The sequence below is a fragment of the Macrotis lagotis genome, chromosome 4, assembly GCF_037893015.1.
Source record: "Macrotis lagotis isolate mMagLag1 chromosome 4, bilby.v1.9.chrom.fasta, whole genome shotgun sequence".
Taxonomy (NCBI): domain Eukaryota; kingdom Metazoa; phylum Chordata; class Mammalia; order Peramelemorphia; family Peramelidae; genus Macrotis; species Macrotis lagotis.
The window spans coordinates 196,167,749-196,193,750 of NC_133661.1; positions in this window are offsets into that span (position 1 = coordinate 196,167,749).

Consider the following 26,002-nt stretch of genomic DNA (forward strand, 5'->3'; position numbering starts at 1 on the left):
ATAAGCTATTTAAAGAAATTGAAAATAACAAATTAATTCATAAAAGAAAAGTAACACTGTAGATCCAGACAGATTTACAAGTAAACTTTATCCAAAGACTAATTTCAAAATTACATCAATCATTTTCAATAATAAGAGGAAAAATAAACATGTCAATATTTTTCTAGAATGAAAATAATGACTTGAAATCTAAACCAGGGAGAGATAAAGTAGAGAATGGAAATTATAAACTACTAACCCTATTGAACATTGATGCCAAAATTCTAAATAAAATACTAGTGAATAAGCTACAACAGAAGCTTAGAAAAGAAAATTCATAAATAATGCTAGGCATGTAGGACTGGTTCAACATAAGGAAGACTATAGATATAAGAAGTAATTGTAATAAAACAATAATATAAAGAAAATGATCATATTAATGGAGCAACAGTTTTAAAAGTATTATTCACAGGCACCTAGTGATTACCAACATCCTTTCTTGGAATGAACAAGATCAAAACAATTTTCATAAAATACTAAGACATTACTTTCCAATTGGAGAACACCTTCCTTTTCTAACTATTTCTCTCTTTATGGCTAGATTTTCTTCATATTCTTCCAACAGAACTACATATTGCAACAGATTAAACACAGAAGTAGATATGAGAAAATAGATATCTTCTATTAAGCCAGGCATTAAAGAGATTTGCAAAAAAAATAGTATTTTGAAAAGGCTTTTGACAAAATTCAAGTATCTATTTCTGTTAATAACAAAACACTTGAAATTGAAGAAAAAGAGCTAATCTTATTTAATGTAAAAAAAAATCTATCTGAAACAAAAAAAAGCCTCATATGTGATACAGGAAATATTGGAAGGAAGGAAGGAAAAAAGGAGGGAAGGAAGAAAAGAAGAAAGAAGAAAGTAAAGAAGGAATGAAAAAAGGCAGAAAATAAACATTTACTCAATGCTTACTATATACCAGACCTGTGTGAAATGCTGAAGATACAAACAAATAACAAACAAAGAAATAAATAAATAACTTCAAAAAAACACTTGACCTCAAAAGCTGCATTCTAATGAGAGAAATAACATAAAAAAAAGAGACCTGAAAAGTCAAGGGGAGAGGATAGAGGAACTTTGCCTTGCCTTAAAGTACCAGCAAATTAAATAAGAACACTATCTTTTCATTTGTTTTATCCTTTTTTTGAAAGCTTAAGGAATGTTGAATTCATCAACGTAGTTCATTCTTCCACTGGTCCACTTTTTTAGAATATGCAATTTTTTTTCTTTATTTTTCCATAAAGCCCAGTGGAAATGTAGTTAATGTCCTTTGGGAACCTCTCTTTGTTCTTCTAATATTCCATGGTTCCTAATTCAGAACTCAAAATTTCTCCCAGTTTTCTCTCTCTTCTGCTTCTGCAACCAGCTTAACTCTTTTACCAAACAATTTACTTCCAAGATGGTAGATAATGTTTATACATTTCATCAATGTTGGTAGTTTATTTTGAAGCTAGCCAGAAAACTCTACTTTTTAATGCAAAGAGAAAGAGAGAAAAAACAAGACAAGTTTCCAACATGTGTCATGGAAGTGTAGTTGTGGCTGTCTTTGTGAACTGAATATCCTTCCCCAACTCGTAGTTGAATGTAGAAACTATGAGGACATGTAAACCCCCAAAGAAATCAACCAGAGACACAAATATTTTACAGACATATATAAGCATCTCTCTTCATTATGAATATAAAACAAGGTAAAAGTCAAAATTAATTATGATATAGGAGCATATCTATGATGAGTTCTAATTTCACTTTAGCCACTAGCTAACTAGAAGGTAAAGTAACTTTATAATTTTTCCACTCTCTTAAGAATTTCTTTGAGAGGCCTTCCAATATGACACTTGTGACAGAGGCAATAAATATATTATTTTTGATTTCTGTTTGTCATTACTACCTCTAAATTGAGTTGTAACATCTTTGATTATATAATAAATGAATAATAAATAAAAAAGTATTAAGTGCTCAATCTATGCACATATAAAACTCTATGCATTTAAAAAATCAAAATCATCTCTGCCGTCATAGAATTTAAAAGGAAAGATAATAAAAGACAGTATTAGGTAGGAAGGGATGTTTTGGGATAGGAAATCATAGGAATGTTTAGTAGAGTAAAGGATAATTGATTAACTTGTCCTTTATACTTAGAATAATATTGATTTGATTACTGTTTGCAAAGTTAGAGATGGAAAGATAGCAAGTGGTTGATGTAAAAGCACATATATAATATCTGAGCATTATGATGACCAAAAAGAAGCAGGATAATGGGTCAGGATAGGAATTAAATATAGTGTGTAATCTGAAATCCAGGATGCCTGAAGTTAAAATCAAAGTATGGAGTTGGAAGCATGGGCTACAAGTTAGAAGGAGACCGTGGTGATGGTCATAAAAGCACAACTGTAGTATTTTTTTCCCCTAGAAATCAAGAAAGTATCAGAATAAATAGGCCAACACAAAGTTGGAAAAAAGACATTTGATGAATTGGTAACTAACTTAACATAGTCAATGATCTCTTGGATCTTTGCTATCATAATTTTGCACAATATATATTTTTTAAAATGTTTTGTCATGTATTATCACAGTTCATATGACATAAGTAAATTTAAAAAAATAATCCCTTCTTTCTAAGGGACTTCTAATCTTGTATTCAAAAATCATGATACAAAAATGGTAAAGGACTAAAACTATATAATGATAATAAAGTTATGCTATTTTTTTCTATAATGTGTCTGAATATAAAAACATTAGCAGTCTTTTAGAAAGCAATCTTTTATGCTGTTACATTAAAATGACATGATAGTTAAAGATATTTCAACTGATGTGTGTGTGTATATATATATATATATATATATATATGTTTTTTAACTTGATAAAATAATTTGAAAGATGTCAACCCAAACCACACAGTACTGTTTATTTTAGAAAAAATAAGATAGGGATACTTTGATTCTAATAAGAAAATGCCTGGCCTGAAGTCACACCTTTCTGTGTGCATCTAACAGTAGTCTCACTTTATCATATTTTAAAAATCCACACCTCCTATTTTCTGTTGCCTTATATGGATGGTGCTAATGACACATGTCACAAACCTTCTATTAGTTCCATACTTGAATAGGATTTGTTTAATTTCAGCTGTCAAATGATGTGAAAAAAAGTTTTTTTGATAGCACTAGGATTTAAAGCATGTTATTATTATATAAGTAAATATTTCCCTAATAGCAATACTTTGTTGACCATCTCCTCTGCCATTATAGTTAGCACTGGAGTTGTAGAACAATTCAATTTATATCAGGCAAAAAATGTTCCTGGTGACAATCTGGACTTTAGAATTCTTCTTCAAGCTTATGGGAAAATATTCAAAAGCCTAGAAGTGGGACTTGACCGCCGTGTTACTTGTTTTGGTCTGGGAAACAAACCTTAGCAATTTTCTCAATAAATCCTAAAGAGACTTTTCACTCCACAACTTACTTGTCTCAAGGAAACAAAAATTGTTTAGGCAATTTTGAACACTTATGAAAAAAGAAACTTAGAGAAAGGGAAGAAGACTGTACTCTACAAATCACATTTACAAAGGTGCAATAATGATGGTTGTGAAAAATAGAGTGGTCAAGAAATTACTCTGAATTCTTTGGGGAAGTTAAGCACTTTTAATGAATCTTTTTATAGAAATTGATTTTCATGAATTCTATTGCTCTTTCCTCAAGCTGGGCATGTGGGGAAGAGTTCTTGTAATCTATTAGCAATGTTATCTAAGCTAGGCATCTAGCTTAAGTAAAAGAGTTGTGTTTTATTTCAGCATCTGTAAATCCATTGACTTGTTAAAAATCTTTAGTGAAACTCTTATTTGAAGTATGATTTTCTTATATTTGTATCCTCAGCAAGTATTTATGCATCCTGTTTTTGAATATTTCTGGGAAGAGGAAAAAATGACCTTAGAAGACAAGGCCTAGACAACTCTAGCTTCTAGGAATCTCATCTTTGCATTGAGCAAAATGCTTTCTTGTTACATCCACCCAACTGGTTGGGTGTTCTTTAAGGCAACACAAAAAATACCCATCATGCTCCCAATTCCATCAAACATTACTCAAATAATATCATAAAAGAGTCTTTGGTAAGAGGGGAGGGATTCAGAGGTTGGTAACCACAATAGTGGAGACTCTGAATTTACTTAAGAGCTTAAATATCTTATTTGAATCACATTACTACTGAATAATGTGCTTCCTATCTCCCATATATTTCCAACCTTAGGAAAGTGAAATACAGTCAATTAAAACCCAAAGATATAAAATAGATCCATTCAGTGTCCTTGTTTTCCCTCAACATTCCTGGCTATTTACTTTTTTATTTTAAATTGTCTTTGTCATTGAAAACCAAACAATATATACATCCACCCATGTATCTCAATACACAGGGAATAATCAGTTAATAAACATTTATGAACTATTATGTGCCAGTCAAGAAACATTTATTATGCATTGCTATGTTTAGGCAAGGGAACCTTAAAAATAATAAATGATAATAATAGCTAACATTTACTTAACTCCTACTATGTGCCAGAATCTGAAAAGTAGTGTTTTAATACCTATGTTTCTAGGGAATCAAATTTCATTCTCAAATTCCATCTGAATCTACTGTTCACTTCCATTATCAGTTTTTCTCTTTTTCTCTTCTGTAGTTCTTCCCTTCAAATAACAAGAGTGATGAGAACACCTCCTGTGACTCTGCTATTCAGATTCTTGCACAAAATTTTATGTTTGTCAGTGCTTTTTAGGATTTGTCAGGCAGCATCATTTATGCCCATATGAATTGGTAGTGAATGTTTATTTAGATAAATTTGAGATAATCTCTATTATGTTTTCAATATAGACTCTAGGAAACAGACAGCTCTGTGCATTATCAAAAATCAACTGTTAACTGCTTCAGTAGTGGGTCACTAACAACAGAACTCTTCTTTTCTTCCTCTGGCCCCCCTGGATCATCTCTCTTTTGATATTACCTATGGATCCTTGAACATTTATTCAAGGAAAAGCAGCTGTTTTCTCCTTTGTGCTTGCAATTTTTGGTCACAGCCACCAAATTTTTTGTGGAAGTCAATTTATTTTTTAAAAAAATCTGAATCTTTATCACCTTTTTTGGGGGAAAATTTACTCATTCTTGAAAACCATTCTTGAAAACAGGAGGCAGGAAGGGAAGAAAGAAAGAAGAAAAGGGGAAGAAAGGAGAACAGAAAAGAGAGGAGGGTAAAGCAGAATAGAAAAGAGGAGAGGAGAGGAGAGAGGAGGAAGGGAAAAGAGGGAGAAGGAGAGGGCAATCCTAATAGCCTAGTTACTACCATCTTCACATTACACTTAGTTATTGACCTTCAGGTTAATTAGATACTAGTAGGAAGTATTACATCTGGCATGCCATGGTGTAATCTTTATTGTAAGAATTCTACATGAGATCCTACCTGTTTCTATCAGTTTCAAATGTTCTTATAGCACATTGTACAATATGTCAGATGAAATGCATTTCATGATCTTTTGCATTATAGCATATGTTTCAATAGTCATTTCAAATCTAATTTACTTCCTTTGAATTCATCCATCTTTTGGTCATCTTCCCATTCTTCCATCCCTTCTGCTTATATTTTAATTTTAATTTTTATAAGAAATGGGGTATTTGGTTTTTTCTCTGTGACCCTTAATAGATGTTGCATGACTGTACAAACTATTCATTGATTTCAGGGAAGTTGCCCAAGAGTTCTGGCTCTGTAATCTGAAGAGATCATTGTAGTCTGAAAAGAGATATATTTATATTACATTTCCTCCTACTAATTTACTCAGCTAATAACTTAGCTCAGTGTAGGGATATTTCAATACAACAAATGTTGATTTGAATGGAACTTCTATCAAATACTCCATAAAAAGTATACATTTCAAATAAAAAAAAATACTTCCTTTTTAAGAGCATCCAGTTAGAAAAGGTTGTACTAGAGATTTTACTTAAGAGTAGATCGATAGCCAGTTTATAACCAGTTGTATTGTCTTTTGTTTTTAAGATGAAGTGTGAGTGAGGAAAATTATCTCTCATTGAGAATTTCACATAGAGAAGAGAAATCTAATGGACATAAGCCATTGTTTACATTTCACTATAGTACTAGTTTCCTAACCCATTCAGTAGATGGCAAGTCTGTGTTAAGACTATAGAACTTGGAAATATTTAGTATTCCATGGAATAATGGCTACTATTTCAAAGTGAAATTTGTAATAGCTATTATCCTTTAGTTTAGGAGATAGGAAATCAATTTATATAATACTGAATATGAAATATTTAAAACAACAACTCATCTCATGTGTAATCTTTGAAATAGTTTCTATCTTTTTAGGTAGTCAGCAAGCAAGGATCTCAACATCAAGCAAACACATGTAAGACAGAAAGACAGAAAAAAAAAGACAGAGGCAGGCTGACAGAGACTGAGAAAGATAAACTCAAATTTAAATGAAGTGGGTAAGGGGAGAGAGTAAAAATGAATAAAGGAATTTGGAAGCAAATTGAAAAGATTCATAATGCGAAAGAAGAAATCTCAAGAAAATAACTTCAAAGCTTTTTGATGGATCAGAACTTAGATAAGCATCTATGACTATAATAATTTTAAAAATCCCAATATTCCACAAATCTTTGAAATGTCTATGAATCATCCAATTCATTAAGGACCAAACTCATTGAACAAGGTTGCCAAACTCACAGAGAATATTTTTCTTTCTATCCTTATATTATAACCAATAACATTTTTGCTAATGTTTTATAGCCTTTCACTTAGTGGAAAAGGCTTCATTTAGGGCAAACTTCAGGTATATTATAAATAGTAGCAACCTGTATGTTTTATCTTTCTGAAATGACATAGGACAGAAGAATGCATTCTCATTGGTATAAAACAATTTGGTCTAATAATTTTCAAGATTCAAGATAAGCTACTCATTGCAAAAGCATTCAATTAGAGAACAAGGATTGAGATAGATTTATTCCTAGAGTTATTTTCAAAGGAAAATGAATTGATTTAGATTTGCTATTAAAAAAATGGTGAAGAAACCAATACTGAAACAATACAGATGGTTTCTTCATGAGGAACTTTCTGCTATCTTGTTCCACTTCTTTAAAAAATACTAGAAAAAGTCTACTTAACCTTTTCTTTAACCTTTGCCTTTCCTTTCTTTTCTCTTTTTAAAATTTATTTTTCTTTCAATTCACACAATAAAGCAAGCATTTCCATAACACAATACAATAGAATAGTTGAGTGCACATGAAACTGAAAATCTACCATGTACAATTTGCTATTCCTTCCAAATAAAGAGCAAAGTTAAAATTTTAAATTCTTTTTTCTTTTAATTTTTCTTCCTTTCCCTGCTACCTCCACTAGAGATGGTAACCAATAGACATAAAGATAGATAGATAGATAGATAGATAGATAGATAGATAGATAGATAGATAGATAGAGATAGAGATAGATTAGAGATAGATTAGATATAGATACAGAGATAAAAAAATTTTATATTCTGAATGCACACAGCATCTTTCTTCATATGTCTTTTATATCACTTTGCATATTTATAATAGTTGAAGTGACTTAAATGACTTCAAGTTGTTCTTAAAACAATATTGCTGTTATTGTATGTAGTGTTTCCTTAATTCTGCTCAATTCATTGTTTTCTATGACTTTCTAAGATTATTGAACTCATCATTTCTTATAGCACAGTGGTATTCCATCATAATCATATATCACAATTTGTTCAGACATTCTCCAATTGTTGGGGATCTCTACAATTTTGTTTCTGTTCTCACTGTGAAGACCCTAGCTCATCATCTAAACCTTACCACTTCAGACATAAATTATTGCAGTCCTGCACTACAGTCCTTACCAAGTCATATACAGATTACTGCTATAATGCCTTATCTGTCTTCTAATGAGACCACATAATAACTACTAGAATTGGAGTCATAATATCTCTTTGATTCCTAATTCTGCCACTAAGCTACCTATATGACTTTGGCCAAGTCACTGAACCTCTCTACAACTCTCAGTTTTCTTATTTATAAAATGAAGAGGTTGATACAGATTATCTTCTATATTTTGGTGCTATCCAATCTCTCCTACATCAGAACAGTTTCCCTCCAATTATGCCAGATTAATTTTCTAAAAGTAGCATTTTGATTAAATAATTCTGCTGCCCAACAAACTGCTATGGTTAGCTAATAATTTCCCAACTCCTTAGCCATTCTTTCCTCTTTCTACATATATATGGATATATATATATATATATATATATATATATATATATATATATATATATGTCTCTAACCAGCATTTAATACAACATGTAACAATATATGTAGTCAAAGTGTATGTAAATAAATAAAAGGAAATTGTTCTATTTGACCTTCTCCAAACATTAACTAAATTTCCCTGCCTCTCTTCCTCTTCAAATGTTGGTCATTATGCCTAAGATATCTTCTCTCAGTCTATTTCTACCTATCGAAATGTCACATTCAATTCAACTATTAGTGTTCAGGTAAATTTTTAATAATCAGCCTTACAAAGCAATTATATGAGACACACTTTTAAGTTTAATCAGTATGATTAACATTTTCTTCATTGCCTTCTCAAATCTAGATGATCAAAAATCAATATATTAAGCCCCAATATGTAACATTTGCCAGTTTTTGAAGTCTAAATGCCCCCACTACAAAGGTAACATTCAACTTTAATGAGCCAATTTTGAAGTGGCACCAGCACATCCCTGAATTCAACACAACTTAGAACAATTCAGCAATTGCTGAGTACTGTCACAGATCCTAAAGAGGATGAGAAATTTAGTTGTTACTATATCTCATCTTATTTAGTTATTATTTAGTAGGATTACTTAGATAAACATAAAACATACATTGTAAATAAATAAAAGGAAATTGTTCTACAAAACAGACTAGATGTAATAAAATACAAATATATTGATAAAACAAAATCATATATGATGGTTTTTTAGGTTTTTGCAAGGCAAAAAAAAGTGGCTTGCCCAAGGCCACACAAATAGGTAATTATTAAGTGTCTGAGGCCTGATTTGAACTCAGGGACTCCTGACTCCAGGGCCAGTGCCCTATCTACTGCGCCACCTAGCCGCTCCTATATATGATAAGTTACCACTTACTCCCTCACCATCTTATCAACATATGGCTTGCCTCCCAAAAGTGATTTTATATTGGAGAACTTCTCCCTTTTTAACTCTGGCACTGTGGTCTTGAGTCCTTGGATTTTTCTGATTGTTGAGTTTCACACACTATTTCAAGGCTGGTTTCAGCAGTGGTTTCTTTCATCCCTCTTCAATCTTCTCAGAAATTACATTTCTGCTGAATACACTAGCTATATACCCTTTTCAATTTACCTGTGTTCCAACTTTGGATTAATAATAAAATCAACACTGTCATTGCTATTAGAAAGAACATGTCAGTCGATTTCTACATGTATCCAAAATTGCCATTCCCTAGTTACAGATTTTCAATATGATTTGTCTCTCCTTCCTTGGAGGATAGGGACTGTCTTTGCTTTTCTATTTGTAGCTTTGGACCTTAACACAGTACATACTTAATAAATATTTTTAATTTATTCATTTATAAAAGTGAGGTCAGGAGAAGGAACAGTCATTACTGAATAGATAGTTTAAGAAAAGTTTCATGGAGAAGGAAGCATCTGATTGGAAACTTACAGAATGAAATCAGAAGATAGAAGATATTGCAAACATAGATGTTCCACTTGTAAAAGAGGAGGCAAAAGAACAGAGGCAGAAAGTTGCACCCAACTTTAGCCAATAAGCATTTATTAAATCCCTATCCTGTGACAGATATAGTGCTAACACAAAGGACACAAAGAAAAGCAAAACACACATTCCCTGCCTTCAAGAAGCTCACATCCTACCAGGGCAGAAAACATTTAAACAATTTTGTACATACAAGGTAACATAGAGTGGGTCAAATAGTAACCTCAGAGGGAAGATCTTAACCTTGAGAAGGGCTAGGATAGACTTGTTTGAGACTCAAAAGAATGCAGGGAAGTTAGGAGAAAGAGGAAAGGAGGGAGAGGGCTTTGGGCTTAGAGATAGCAAGGAAAATGCACAGGGCCAGGATATCGAGTAGATAGTATAAGGAAAAGAAAGGAGATGGGTGTCAGTGGATCATACAGTATGTGAAGGAGTATAAGGAATTTAAAAACATATAAACAAACTAAGAGCAAATTTCCTCTGATTCTTTCAATGTTTCCACAGATGTTGAAAGGATAGATAATGAAGGGCTCTAAAAGTAAGACAGGAAATGGAAAATAAGTCCAATTTAGCTTAAGTGTAGAGTACTAGGAATGAAATATTTTAAACTATGGAGCATATCTGTAACATAGTCACAGACTGAAGAAGTGTTTGAATGCCAGGTAAAAATACCTGAATTTTATTTGGTAATCAATAACAAGTCACACAAGGAGAAAAATGAGGTGAATTGTCCTATGAGTAAGGCAAAAGTAGTGCACGGAAATGGATATGAAATGGAGGACTACAATTTTATATGGACTTCTCTTTAAGTATTCAAATATCATGCATATGGACATGTTCTTATTATAGATAAGAAAATGTTTCAACCATTCTGGGGAGCAATTTGGGACTATGCCCAAATTGTTATACTACTGTGAATACCCATTGGTCCTGTACTATCACTTCTAGGTCTACATCCCAAAGGAGGAGGGAAAACCTATTTGTACAAAATATTTAAAGCAGCTCTTTGTGAGGTGGATGAATAATTAGAATCAAAAGTATGCCCATCAGATGTGGGATGGCTGAACAAGCTGTGTTATATGATTGTGATGAAATATTATTGTGCTATAAGGAATGATGACCAGTATGCTCTCAGAAAACCTAAAAATAATGCATGAACTAGTGCAAAGTGACTTGGAAGAATCAAGATAATGTTTTACACAGTAACACCAATTCTGTAGGATGAAGAATAGTGACTTGCTATTCTCAGCAATACAATGATCCTAGATAATCCCAAAGGACTAAGGAAGTAAACTTTCTGCCTCCAGATAAAGAATTTAAATTGTTTGAATAGAGACTGAGGCTTACTATTTTTCACCTTCTTTCTTTTATTCTTTTCAATGTAGATTTTCTTGTACAAATGACTAATATGGAAATGTTTTACATGACTACACATGTATACTCCATATTAGACTGCTTATCATTTCAGTAGGGATAAGGAAAGGTAGAAATGGATAGAATTTGGAACTCAAAACTTTTTTTGAAAATGTTAAAAACATTTAACATGTTATTGAAGAAAATATATGAAATATATGTTTAAGTTCAAAATAAAATAAAAAAATTAAAAGCAAGATACTTGTAATGATGTCCAAACCAATAAAATGATAAAAGTTAGATAACAGGTGAAGATTAGTAATTTAGAGAATGGATATTGTAGAACTTAGTCACTAAAGAATTATTTTTGAAAGAGAGAATAGGAAGACTTCAAAGATAGCACAAATTTTCAAATACTGCATCATAGATTTTGAGGTGAAAAGTAGCTAAGATCTGCTAATCCAAGTCCTTTTTTTTAGATATGGACTGAGAACCCAGAGATGTTGACATGTCCCATAGCACACAGATAGTCACTGTAGAGTTATTACAATCTGGGCCCTCTAATTTCAAATTCAATGCTATTTTTGTGGTATCATATTGCCTCCTTAAGCGTAAATAGTGGTATCACTAAGAGAAATAGCCAAGTCAGGAAGAGGAGTAACTTCTTTTGGAGGAGAGGGAAGGAGGAGTGGTTACTTCCAGATATGGGTTGAGTTTAAGAAAGAACTTGAGACAGGAGACATGTATTTTTTAATTGCCTGAAAACTGAAGCTATGGGAATCAATAAGACTGTCATGGGGGAAAGTGTAATGTTTGTCCTTCATTTTTGAAGAAGAACACAATATCAGGGAGGTGATGCTGACAAACACATAAATTGGATTTGAATGAGGGGGTGCAGTGTTGTTACCAGTCTCACTTTCTCCTCCAGAGTCATCTGGGTCCAGTGGTAGGACATGAATCAGAACAACTGGAGATGGCCCTGGATGTGAGGCAGAGTTAAGTGACTTACCCAAGGTCACACAGCTAAGTCAAGTTTCTGAAGCTGGATTCAAACTCCAGTCCTCCGGACTCCAAAGTCAGAGCTCTAACCACTGCCCCATACAGATGCCAAAAGACAATGGGTGGTGGGTACAGAAGAGGGCTTAATACTGTAGATTTATATTTGTAACACTATTATAATTGTATTAATTTGTAGTATGGGGCAAACCTTGAAGGTTTTAACAAACTATATTGAAGAAGTGATCCCTTACATTTATAGAGTTTTGAAAAATTTACAAAGCACCTTATAAACACAATATCATGGAATCTTCATAACAACCCTGTGAAATAGATAGTACAGAATTATAATATCCATAATTTGCTCCAATCTGCTTCTCAGTATACCAGGCACTGAAGGAGAAAAAAGAGAAGTAATCCTTGATTGAAAATGATCCCTTGGGGCAGCTAAGTGGCACAATGGTTAGTGCACCAGCCCTATAGTCAGGAGGATCTGAGTTCAAATTTGACCTCAGACACTGAATAATTACCTAGCTGTGTGATCTTGGACAAGTCACTTAATCCCTTGTAAAAAACAAAAAAGTGATTCCTCTCTTTCTTTTTTATTCCTATAGTTATTTGTATGCCACATTACAATGATCATGTACATGTGGTGTAAAATTGAACATAAATGTCAGTATGTATGCTTTATTTATATATTTGGCAATCATTCTACATATTCATACATCTTTCATTGACCTGCCTAAAAGATTTCCTTAATAAATAAGATGTTAGTATGAAATTGAATTTCTTTGCAACTTTTATAGTGAAGATTTTTAATTGAGAATCAATGAACTTTAAAACTACTTCAATAACTATAATTCAATATGAGCTTTGTAATTTTTTTGAAATCCTTTGTAATCCTATGTATTTTATTTTTATATTTAAAATCTTAATTCTAAGATGGAGTTCATAGACTTCATCAGACTATCAAAAGTTTCTATGACACAAAAGGATTAAGAATTCTTGTGCTATGGCATCTGTTATTAGTGGTTCAATTCAATTTAAGAAACATCACTAAAGCTTTCACAATATTCCAGATACAGAGCAAGGCACTTAGAGTACAAAGACAAAAAGGAAATTGTACTTGCCCTCATGGAGTTTACAATCCATTTGGTTGGGATTGATAACAAGTAATCATATAAGTAAACACATTATAATAGAAAATATTAAGAATAAGTAGTAATAGCTGAGAAGGTCATTATAGGTGATCAACAAATATTTGTAAAATGGATGTTGAATAATTCTCAAATGAATAAAAAGCATGTGTGTTTGTATGCATGTGTGCATGTGTGTGTGTATATGTAATGCAGGAAGGAAACCAGCTGAAATTGATGGAGTCCATAAGGTAAGAGAGAGATACTGTAGAGACTTGACTTTAGAATAAGAAGATGAATGGGAAAAGGCACAAAGATGATTGCAATGATCATTAGAATTACATTAGTATAAGGCAGAGGTGTTATCATCCTATGTTAGTTTGCACAGAGACATAACAATGTATACACACATGCTTAAGCCAAAGGCAGAACATCATGCAGGCTGCACAGATAACAATGGTGCAATAAACCCCAGGAAATTGAGATCTGAGATTATTGTCCCATGACTTAAGGGTTTACTTGGTCTTTTGGACAAACTTCTCTGGGACAAGGAGAAATTATCAGACATTCCAATAAGAGTTATATCTTTGGGCATTTTCATGATACCATCCTCTCTCTTCCTTTCTGCAAATTATTGCTAAGTAAATGAATTCCAAGATATGTTTGTTTTTAAGGCTAAAAATAAAAATCATTTTTTTTCATTAGGGCCTTAGAGAAGGAGTAGTATTAAGCTTTGCAGGGCTTTATCTGTGGGCAAGTTAAAAGGCCATAATTAAATATTTCCTTTCCTGCTTCGCATTAAAGAAAACCATTTGGATTTCACCTGGTGTGACTCTTTGCTCATCATAGATAACATTGAAAAGTGGAAATTAATATGTATTGATTGACTATTAGAATGAAAAGTACTAGATAATTTGGAAAACATAAAACAATCCTTTTTCTTTTAAAGTTCTTTCTCCATCTGTTGATTTTGTTCTTCTCATTTATATTTTAGCTAAGAGGATCAGCAGAAACTTTCTGTCCTAGGGACTGGAGGCAGTATGGAATAGTAGGAAGAGACAAACTTTCAGTCATAAAATTTGAAATGAAATCAAACTAGATGATTTCCAAGAGCTATTTTAACTCCATAACTACATAGCCACAGCTGAAATTAGATCCCAAAGAAATAAGACCCCTAAGACCTTCTGGGAACTAAATATGTGAACGAAAGAATGAAAAAGTACTTCATTTGACTTATTTTCTTTTAACCAAAGGTTTGGCCAAAGGGTGTGAGGGGTCAGGGAAGTCATAGAATCTATGATCCTAAGCATTGAAACTCACAATGTTAGAATTATACTTCTTTGGGTCCAGGCTCACTGCCAACAAATAGAATCTCTGATATTATTTGTCTGAGAAAAGTTCAGAAAAATTAGAATTTTGAGGAAGGAAGAAAGAAAGGGAAGGGAAGGAAGGAGGGAAAGAGAGAGGAACAGTCAGAAAAAACAAGAAAAGAAAGAAAGAAAAAGAAAGGAAGGAAGGAAGGAAGGAAGGAAGGAAGGAAGGAAGGAAGGAAAGAAAGAAAGAGGAAGGGAGGAAGGAAGGGAGGAGGGAAAGGAGGGAGGGAGGGAGGGAAGAAAATGGAAATTTTCCTGATTTCTTGCAGGGGAGAGTAAGAGTCTAGACCTCTAGACCTTTTATCATATCCAAATTGTGTAAAGACTCCAACTCCAGATTATCAATTTGCCTAAATTAGAGTCTCAGAGCATACTGGAATGGGGCTGGGGGATGATGAGCATTTAAGTGGTTCATGCCCATGGTCAAAAAAACAATATTTGTCAGAGGCAAGACTTACTTCGATGTCTTCTTGACATCAAGAACAAGTTTTTATCTACTGTGACAACATGATTTCCAAATAGCCTTGAAAGAAGATGATATCTTCATCATTAAAAGATAGTGCTATAAAGATTCAAAAGACTCAGGGCCAGGAACATTCCTTTGGGGAATATGACAATAAGATTCCCAAACTGGAAAGTTTTATGAAGGATATGAAGGCAAAGATGACTAACAAGGACAGTGCAGCAGAGAGAGGGAAAAAAAGAATTTACAAAATGGAAAGGTAGGTATGGAATTGGGGAGGGCTCATCATGGGATCATGGGACCATTAACCTAAAGTCTGAAATGCCCTCATTTTGCAGAAGCAACTATGATCCAAAAATAAGTGATTTGCCTCAGGTCACACAAGTAGCAAGTATAGTATGATCATATTGATCTCAGCCTTGGTTCTATTTAACATCGATCAGTGGGTTTGATTTCTTGAAAAGAGGTCCATTAGAAAGAATGTTGGGGGCAGCTTGGTGGTGCAGTGGATAGAGCACCAACCCTGGAGTCAGGAGGACCTGAGTTCAAATTTGACCTCAGACACTTATAATTACCTAGCTGTGTGGCCTTGGGCAAGCCACTTAACCCCATTGCCTTGCAAAAAAAAATAAAAAAAAAGTGTTGAGTTTGGAGGCAGAAGCCCTGATTAAAAATTAGTTCTATCATTTACCTTGGATATGAAACTAAGCATGTCATTCTTAAATTTCTATGCTATGGTCTCCTCATCTGTAAAGGGGACTAAATAGATTGGATTTCCCAAGTTTATGATGCTTTGAGCCTATTTAGGGTTTACTCTGGTTTGCATCCCTCTGTGAAAAATTCTGACATTATAAACTTTAGGTACTCAGTAACTACTGGATGACTCATTTTATGAACCAGTTCATTCTGATGCTGAAGTTGTTTTTCACTTGGAACCTCCTCTTAGAGTCAACCATTTTATTTCCCCTGTACTCAAGCCACTTAGACTTGAATAGCATACATCAGAACTGTTTAGATAGTCTCATTGTTCCAAATAGAAAAAAAAATTATAAATAAGTATTATTTAGACTGTCAAATTGTTAATATTAAAATTAAAAAATATAATGAATATTAGCAGGCACAGATGTTTGGGGTATATTCTTTTTGGTGCATCTGCTTATTAATGAGGGGTAAGCAAGAGCTTTGTGTATGTGATGGCTTTATTTATTTTTTTAAAATATTCCCCAAGCTGGAGATTTACATCATAACAAAATTGTGTATAATGTGGCAGAACTGTTTTATGTGATTAAAAACTGTTTATTCTAGATTTGTAATTAATTTAATTGTCACATCAAGAGGGCTGCAATTTGGATGAAAAACTTTCAATCCTGATTGCCTATTATTCACATGACAACACTGAGATAAAGTGACATAATGACAAATGGAAACATAATCACCAGTCACCCCCAATTTAATAACATTTTGAAAGAAAAATTGGTAAAAGTTCTGTTGAAATCACCTACTTAATCTATAAAGAGAAAACAGTTCTATTTGGTTCTGTTATAGTACATGTATCACAGGTACACAAACATGTTCAGGAAATAAAAAAAATTAATAAATATCTGATAAAAACAGTGTCAAGCTAGAACTTCAGAAATTTCAAACCTTGAGGAGGAAAAATAGTTAATTAGCTCATCACCATGAGGAGGAGGACCCATTGAGCTGCCTCATTCAAGGGTATGCTTAAATATTGACCTCACTTAGGGTCAGCCATGACGCCTCCATTTATTTGAACTATAGCTTTGCCAAATTCAATCAAACATTAACAGGAAGTAGTTAATTAGCTCTGCTGCACTAACAAAGAAAAATTATTATCCCACACCAATCTACAGTATGGCAAAACCCTGACCCCACACAAATGATACATGTCCATTAAGATAATTGATTGAAGTCCCAAGGATTTGTAATAATTCAAATGGTAGAAGAGAGAAAAGTTGCTGAATTGAAGATGCATTTTTTTCCTAATCAGATATCTAGCTAACAAAATGAATAGAGATCCATTTTTATACTTTCCCCACACCATTTTTATACTTTCCCCACTTTATGGGAAGCTTTAATAGTAAAAGAGCAGCTATTCAGTTTTTAGGTGTCCATTTCAACTCAAATTTGTAAAAGTTTATACAATTTAGAGCATTGTTAAGACAAGATCTCTTCTACTTTGGTGTTAAATAGAGTCATATACATTTAACAGGTAGTTTAATAGCCTCATTTGTATAGAAGTAGAGAGAAGATATGACCCCCTTATGCATAAATAGGATGAATTTGTAAGTTAGTGGTTTCTTTGCATATTTCTCATGCCTTAAACATAGAGGTAGGACCTCTGCACTGGAAGGGCATCAAGACAACAGCTCCTGCCCCAAAACTAAAGTGGGTAGCAGACTCTTTCCCCTTTCCTAGAAGGAATTTTGAAAAGCAAGATAGAAAAAAGTATGCTATAGAATGCTCTTCTCTAAACTGGCCCTTATATACCAAGGGCAATTATCCCTTGTGCCTGAATGGAGTTAAGGGTGTGGTAACCCAGCAATCTGGAAAATCTACATAAAATTTTTGTCCCTCACTTCATACTAGAGAATAACTCTGAATTTTTGTCTTTTTCTTTTTTTCCAATTAAAGATTTTATTTATATTGAATTTTACAAATTTACCCCATATTCTTACTTCCCTCCCCCCACCCCCCACAGAAGGCAGTTTGTTAGTCTTTACATTGTTTCCATGGTATACATTGATCTAAGCTGAATGTGATGAGAAGAGAAATCATATCCTTAAGGAAGAAAAATAAAGTATAAAATAAAGTATAAGAGATAGCAAAATTACATAATAAGATAACGGTTTTTTTTTCCAAATTGAAGGTAACAATTTTTGGTCTTTCTTCAAAACTCCACAATTCTTTCTCGGGATACAGATGATATTCTCCATTGCAGACAGCCCAAAATTGTCCCTGATTGTTGCACTGATGGAATGAGCAAGTCCATCAAGGATGATGACCACTTCCATGTTGCTATTAGGGTGTACAATGTTTTTCTGGTTCTGCTCATTTTGCTGAGTATCAGTCCATGCAAATCCTTCCATATTTTCCTGAATTCCCATCCCTCCTGGTTTCTTTTTTTGTTAATATCATTTTATTTATACATTACTAAAATATTCTTGTTTAAGAGTAAACACTATGCCCCTTCCCCCACAAAAATATAGAACCTCATGAGAAATAAAGTAAAAGAAAGAGAAAAAAAAACATGTTTCAGTCTGTGTTCTGAAACCATCAGCTTTGTCTCTGATGGAACACATTCTTTATCATAAGTCCACAATAGAAGTTACTTCCATATTTTTCCACAGTTGGGACCAAAAGGCCCCAAGCCTACATACCATTCCAGAGACCCAGCAAACACCTAGCCCCATGGTCCCAGAGAGGCCACCCAATCAAAGCACTTTGCAAAAGGATAAAAAGAAAATGTGTTATAAGTGACTATTCTCTCTTATGATCTACCTCTATCATCCACATCCCCCCTTCCCCCTGTCCCCCCTTCTCTCCTTTTTACTCTAGATGTCTATACCCTATTGAGTGTGTATGCTGTTTCCTCTATGAGCCATTTCTGATGAGAGTGAAGGTTCCCTCCTTGCCCCTTGCCTTCACCTCTTCCATATCATTGAAAAAAGTTTATTGCAAAAAAAATATCTTTCATATGAAATATTTAGCCTATTCCACCTCTCCTTTCTCTTACTCCCAGTACATTTCCCTTTTAGCCATTGAGTCCATTTTTACAATATATCTTCAAATTCAGCTCTCTCCTGTGCTTCATCTATAAAAGCTCCTTCTACTTGCTCTATTAAATGAGAAAGTTCATATGAGTATTATCAGTATCATTTTTCTATGAAGGAATACATGCAGTACACCATCATTAAGTCCCTCTTAAGTTACCCTTTTCCACTCTCTATGCTTCACCTGAGTCATGTACTTGAAGGTCAAACTTTTTGTTCAGCTCTGGTCATTTCAACAAGAACATTTGAAATTTCCCTGCTTCATTGAACGTCCACCTTTTTCCCTGGAAGAGGATGTTCAGTTTTGCTAGGTAGTTGATTCTCAGTTGCATTCCAAGTTTTTTTTGCCTTCTGAAATATTATACTGTAAGCCCTATGAGACCTTAATGTAGTTGCTGCTAAGTCCTGTGAGAATCCTGACTGCAGCTCCATGGTATTTGAATTGTGTCCTTCTAGCTGCTTGTAATATTTTCTCTTTGACTTGGGAGTTCTGGAACTTGGCTATAATAATCCTGGGTTGTTTTTTTGGATCTCTTTCTGGGGGAGATTGGTGGAGTCTCTCAATTTCTATTTTGCCTTCTGCTTCTAGGATATCTGGGCAATTTTCCTGTAGGAATTCTTTAAAAATGAGGTCAAGGCTCTTTTCCTGATCATGAGTTTCAGGTATCCCAATAATTTTTAAATTATCTTTCTTGAATCTGTTTTCCAGATCAGTTGTTTTTTTCAATGAGATATTTCACATTTTATTCTAGTTTTTCATTCTTTTGTGTTGAACTATTGTGTCTTGATTTCTCACAAAGTAATCAGATTCCTTTAGCTCCAGTCTACATCTGAAGGATTTGTTTTCCTCAGAAAGCTTTCTTATATCCTTTTCCATCTGGCCAATTCTGCTTTTTAAAGCATTCCTCTCCTCAATAATTTTTTGAACTGTTTTATCTATTTGACCTAAGCTGGTTTTTTAACATGTTATTTTTTTCAGCATTTTTTTGGATCTGTGACTAAGCTGCTGACTTTGTTTTTCATGTTTTCTCCTGCATTGTTCTCATTTCTTTTCCCAATTTTTCTTCTATCTCTCTTACTTGATTTTTGAAATCTTTTTTTGAGCTCAGTAATAGCCTGAGTACAACTTCTATTTTTCTTGGAGTCTTTAGATGTAGAAGCTTGTACTTCCTCATCTTCAAATTGAGTATTTTGATCCTCCTTGGAATCAAAGACAAAGTATTTGACAATTGTCAGGTTACTTTTTTTTTTCTGTTTACTCATTTCCCTAGCATGTGACTGTTTTGGGGGTGCTTCCTGAGTTTTTGAGTTTTATTGGGACACCTCACAAGGACCTCAGTGTATGAGGCTCTGACTGCTTTCCTGGTGTGTGAATGACCACAAGCTCACCTCTCTGCCACGGGGCTGAGGTAGGGAGGTCCCTGTTCTATGGAGGACCTCTGATTGTGGTCAGAGCCCCAAAGTCCTGTTCCAGGGACAGAGGACAGACCTTGGAAGTGTCCCTCCACTTCCTTACCTTTGGTGGGCTGAGCACTCATGGCATAGCTGCCTAGAGGCTCCTGCTTGCGGGCTCCTTGGGTCTGCTTCCATTTCCTGGATCTGGGCTGCTGGTCTCGCTAAGTGCTGCACCCGTGCTAAGTGCACTAAGAACCAAGACCACACTTAGGGCCTGGGCATCGCGTTCATTCTGGCAGAGGTCTCCCTGTTGATCTTCCAAGTTGTGCTTGGTTCTCCCTGGGGTGCAGGTCAGGAAACTGCTTCTGTTGATGGAAGCCATGGCTTCCAGGAACCCTGGGGTTGTTCCCAGGAGGCTGAAGCTTCTTTACTCTGGCAGGGCAGCCCCTCTAATCCCATGGAACAGAGGTTTTCCACTATTTTCCAGGTTACCTTGGGCTGGATAATTGTCTCATGGATCTTACTGTGGGTTCTGTCTCTCAAAAATTTAGTTAGAATCATAATTTTAAGATTTTTAAAATATCTTAGAGAGAGCACCTAGGAGACGCTCTTCTCCTGCTGCCATCTTGGCTCCTTCCCCCATCTTTTTCTTTTATGGGTTTATCAGAATACCTTATTGAAAAATGTTGGCTGATATTATATAATACTATATATATATATTCATGTCTCTTTCTTTTTTTAATATATCTATGTATTTGTTTCTAGCTATCATCTATCAATCTAATTTCTGAGTTTCTAAACCTTTCTATATCATCTGATGGCCTTCATATGTCAATGCACAAAACTATCCAGAAAACTCTCATTTGATTTCTTATTCTGAGCCAGGATATATCAAAACCATGATAGGGAACTTAGAAGTATGAAAACAGAAAAGAGAGCAAGAGAAACTGATGAAACCTGTTTTTTATGGCAGAGCAGTGAAGTTTTAGGGATTCTGGTTACTTGAGTCTGTCTTTCTTTACCTATATTTGTATTACACTGGGTTGTGTGGATCTTTGGGGGAAAAGTCTCCTACACTTTCTTCTTGAACTTAGGCAAATAATGGTAAATGAAAGCTTTAAGCCACAAAGTCAGTGATAGAAGAATTTGTCTCCCAAGTTCTCTGGTCTCTTGATGTTTGTATCATGTCTTAGGGGAGTTCAACAGTAGGCAGTCCAAATGGGAAGTGTTGGAGTTGCAATCAGACCCACTGTGTATACATCCCAATTCTTCAACTTATTACCTGTGTGATCCTAGATAAGCTATGTAACTTCTCTGAGCCTTTATTTTCTTATCTGCATAATGAAGAGGTTGAACTAGATGGCTTCTAAAAAGTCATTTCCATTTCTAAGTCTATAATCCTATGCTATTTAGTGTTGGAAAACTGGACAACTTTCTGTAGAAGCTCTCCACTTCTACCTCAAGAATTCCCAGAGTCCAAAAGCAATTATCTATGAGCACATACCAGACTCTAGGAGGTAATCACACAATGTATGGTACAGCAGGTGTGTCCCAGTTAACCATGGTGATCTTACCAGCATCACTGGGTAAGAAAGTATTTCTGTTTCTTTATTTTGTCATTGTTTATTAAGGTACTTGTAGGACCAAATAGTGATGGGGGGGGCAAAGATGAGGGAGGTAATCATTGTTAAATAACATTCCCAAGGTTACATAGCGAGCAAGGGGTCTGAAGTCAAATTTGAATTCAGGTTCCCCTGACTCCAGAGTCAGTGCTCTATCCACTGAGTCATATGGTTGCCCCTCAAATAGTGATTCTGTTGATGTGATCTTTAAGGTCTTCCCATGTTTTCAACCTTCTAAGTAATCCTCATATGGCAGGAACTTGAGGTTCTTCAGTATTCTAGTTAGGGGGGGAAAGGACTCAGAAGATATTGTTATAGAAACAGGTGTCCTTGATCTTGACAAAATCAATATTGCTCATCTGTTAGGTATATTCTATGCTTGACATCTCAAGTAGTTTACATACCATGGAGAAGGAAGCATTGCATCTGGAAGGACCAGGAGAGGCTTCATGCAGAAAGTGATGTCTGATCTGCTTATTTAGAAAAACTAAGGATTCTATTGAAGGAAGAAGAAGGAAGTGTAAAGGTGGATACAAAAGATGGAGGGAGATGTGTGAGGAAGAGCAGAAAGACCAGGAAAGTCTGGAATGGGGGAAAAAAAGATTGGTTTTTCATAGCACATTTTTAAGAAGACCATCAGAAGATTTAAGAAGTTGGGCAGTGTCTCAGGCATAAAATATAGCTAACAGATAAGCAATATTGATTTTATCTTGTGGTCAAGGATAACTACATCCATGACAATACCTTCTGAGATCTTTTTCCTTCTTCAATTGCATGAGTTTATTCTAACTTTGGGATCCTTCATGTTAAGGTTTAGCATATTGGAAAAACTATTTTTTTAAAAGTTTTAATGGATATTTTTACTATTAGCTTATGATTGACTTGCCTTTTCTAGTCTGAAAACATCTTTGTGTTCTTAACAGTTGAAGATGTAGTGGAATCATATTTTCTATAAAATGAGCAGTATACATTCTTTGATTTCTGAAGTCTACATTTTTTTTCTTTTTCTAAGTTCCAAGTAGCTGGAAGATGCTTTGCAATTAAATCAAATGAGCAGTGCCCAGTAGCTGTTAGACTCTGGGGTCATGTGAGTTGAAGAGCAAACAGTTGTGCTGCGGAAGGTGGCAGAGAAAGGCAGCTGCCAACAGCTGTTAGGTATTCTCTGGCTTTTAAAAATATTATGTTCTTTTAAAGCTAGTGACAAAGCATCATCTGAGTCTTCCTTTTCTTATTCTCTTGGATGTATGAGTGTCTAAGGCAATACTTGCTATCATTTCTTGTGTAGCTTTGTGATGCTTGTGACCAAACATGAAGCATTTACCAAATGAATTGAGTAGCTTAGGAATCCTTGAAGGAGAGAATCTGTTTTGCATGTTTACAGAATGTGAATAGAATATGAGGGTAAGAGGATGGAAGAAAGGTATCCAGAAAAAAAAGACACTCATTTAGAACAATTCTCACCACCTAGCCACGCCTAATTGAGTTTTATTAATGTTTTTGTCTTACATATTACCAGTATTAACCAAATATCTTTATCTTCTGTGAGTCATCTCATATTTTTAAAAAAAACAGTATTTTGGGGGTGGCTAGGTGGCACAGTGGATAGAGCACCAGCCCTGGAGTCAGGAATATCTGAGCTCAAATCTGAACTCAGACACTTAATAATTACCTAGCTTTGTGACTTTGGGCAAGCCACTTAACCGCATTTGCCTTGCAAAAATGCTTAAAAAATAGTATTTTTAAAGACAGAAAAAGAAAAAAGGAAAACTATCAACAAAACCAACCAATACATAAATGTCTAAAAACACTTGACACAACAAATGGGATATAGTAGGTATTTAATAAATGTTTATTTTTTTTTAGGTTTTTTCAAGGCAAATGGGGTTAAGTGGCTTGCCCAAGGCCCCACAGCTAGGTAATTATTATGTGTCTGAGACTGGATTTGAACCCAGGTACTCCTGACTCCAAGGCTGGTGCTCTATCCACTATACCACCTAGTCGCCCTTAATAAATGTTTATTGACTGATTGACAAATTAAATGGAACAAAGGGGTTGAGCAGGAGAGACTTCTCATGTTTCTTTTTTTGTATGCAAGTTAATCATTTTATTTTTCAACATTTACTTTTGATGTTTTTGAGTGTGGTTCTTTTTGCTTATATTTTTGTAGTACATACACACATGCATATATATATATATATATATATATATATATATATATATGAAGTATATATGTATACTTTGATCATTTTACCATGCAGAAATTCATGCAGCACTTTAACATACTCATCTGTGTTTATACCATTGGCTATTTCTTATAGAAAAATAATATTCCAATATTTACATGTACAATTACAATTTATTTCACTATTCCCCAATTGAAGAGCATCAACTGTTTATCCATTTCTTTCTTATCTCACACATATAAAAACACATGGCTAAATATGGAAGTCTTGTATGGATCCATATCTTCATCAAATATTGGTTGTCTCTAATGCTGAATTGGGAGGGAGGGAGACAATTCAAAATGAAAATGTAACACGAATAAATAAATATTTTTAAACTGCTGCTATAAATATTTTGCTTTATAGCTAGGATGCAATTAATGAAAGTTCAAATGAAATGAAATTTTATTTAATGCACATCATAGAATGCCTGGTCAGAATCTTACTAAATAATTGTTCTCAATTTTGAAGTCTATAGATATGAGATATGTAGAGAATATAAACATTGTATGTCAGCCATAATGGCAATTAATGGTCTTGGAAACTGACATTTTTAGAAAAGGTCAAAGAAATAGGATTGTTTAACCAAGAGATGGAAAAGATTATAGACACTCTAAAGGTATACTTGTGATTGTTTATATGAAGATCAATTTTCTTCCATTTCTTTAAAGATCTGAATAAGAGGAAATGAGCTAAAGTAAAGCATGAAGCAGTTAAAACATGATGACATTCCAGATAGGATATTTCGAAAACTGGAATTGATTATTAAAAGCAGGCTATATAATTTTTCTAAGTAGATTCTCATGTGTCAGGGGTGGTTTCATTGTTAAATTGCTTGAAGAAAAAGGAGATGAGCAAGATGGACTTTACATCTAGCTTAGGAAGGGTAAAGCAAAGCCTAGAAAGTATTAGAGAAATGATCAAAGAAACAACTTAAACTTTTACATAAAGCACACTTTATGACAGAAGTTTCAATGCATCATACACACTGGTGGGACCTAACAAATACACAATGCCAACTTCTTGTTTGTATTCAGATATAACTTTTTTTTATTTTATTGCCAATATATGGAATAAAACAAAAATTTCTACAATATTGTACAATAGGATAGGAAACATGAGTATAAATAAAACTCCAAATGTACTATGAACAACTTGGTATTCCTTTCTAATAAAAAATAGAATAATCATGTCAATTTCTTTGTTTTTTCTGCCCTTCCCACTACCCTAGAGATGGCTACCATTATATTCAAATAGGCACATCCATAAAAATTATTCTGTACATATTTGTATTCATCAGTTCTTTCTCTAGATGTTGATAGTGCATTTCTTCATATACCCTTTATAGTAAATTGGGGTAATTATAATAGTCAAAATAACTTATTTGCTCAGTTCTTAAAAATATAGTTGTTTCTATATACAGTGTTCTCTTGGTACTGCTCATTTAGGCCATCATTATTTTGTGAAAGCTTTTCCATGTTTTTTTTAAGATCACTGATTTCATTATTTCTTATAGTACAGTAGTATTCCATCACAACCATATATTGTAACATGTTCTGCAACACGTTCAGTCATTCCTCAATTGGTTGACATTCCAGCAATCTTTGGTTCTTTCTGATATGTAAACTGGTTGTGACACTCTAGGCAAAGCATTTAACTACTCTTTATTTCCAGGCATCTGTCTAGGAGTACAAATCAAAGAATAGGAGCCAACCTCCATTGGCAGGAGTTTTCTCACTTGGAAGATCTCTATGTCATTGAAATGACAGATCTAGCCCCTATCCCCAACTATTCCCATTGGAAATGTGTATATATATATATATATACATATA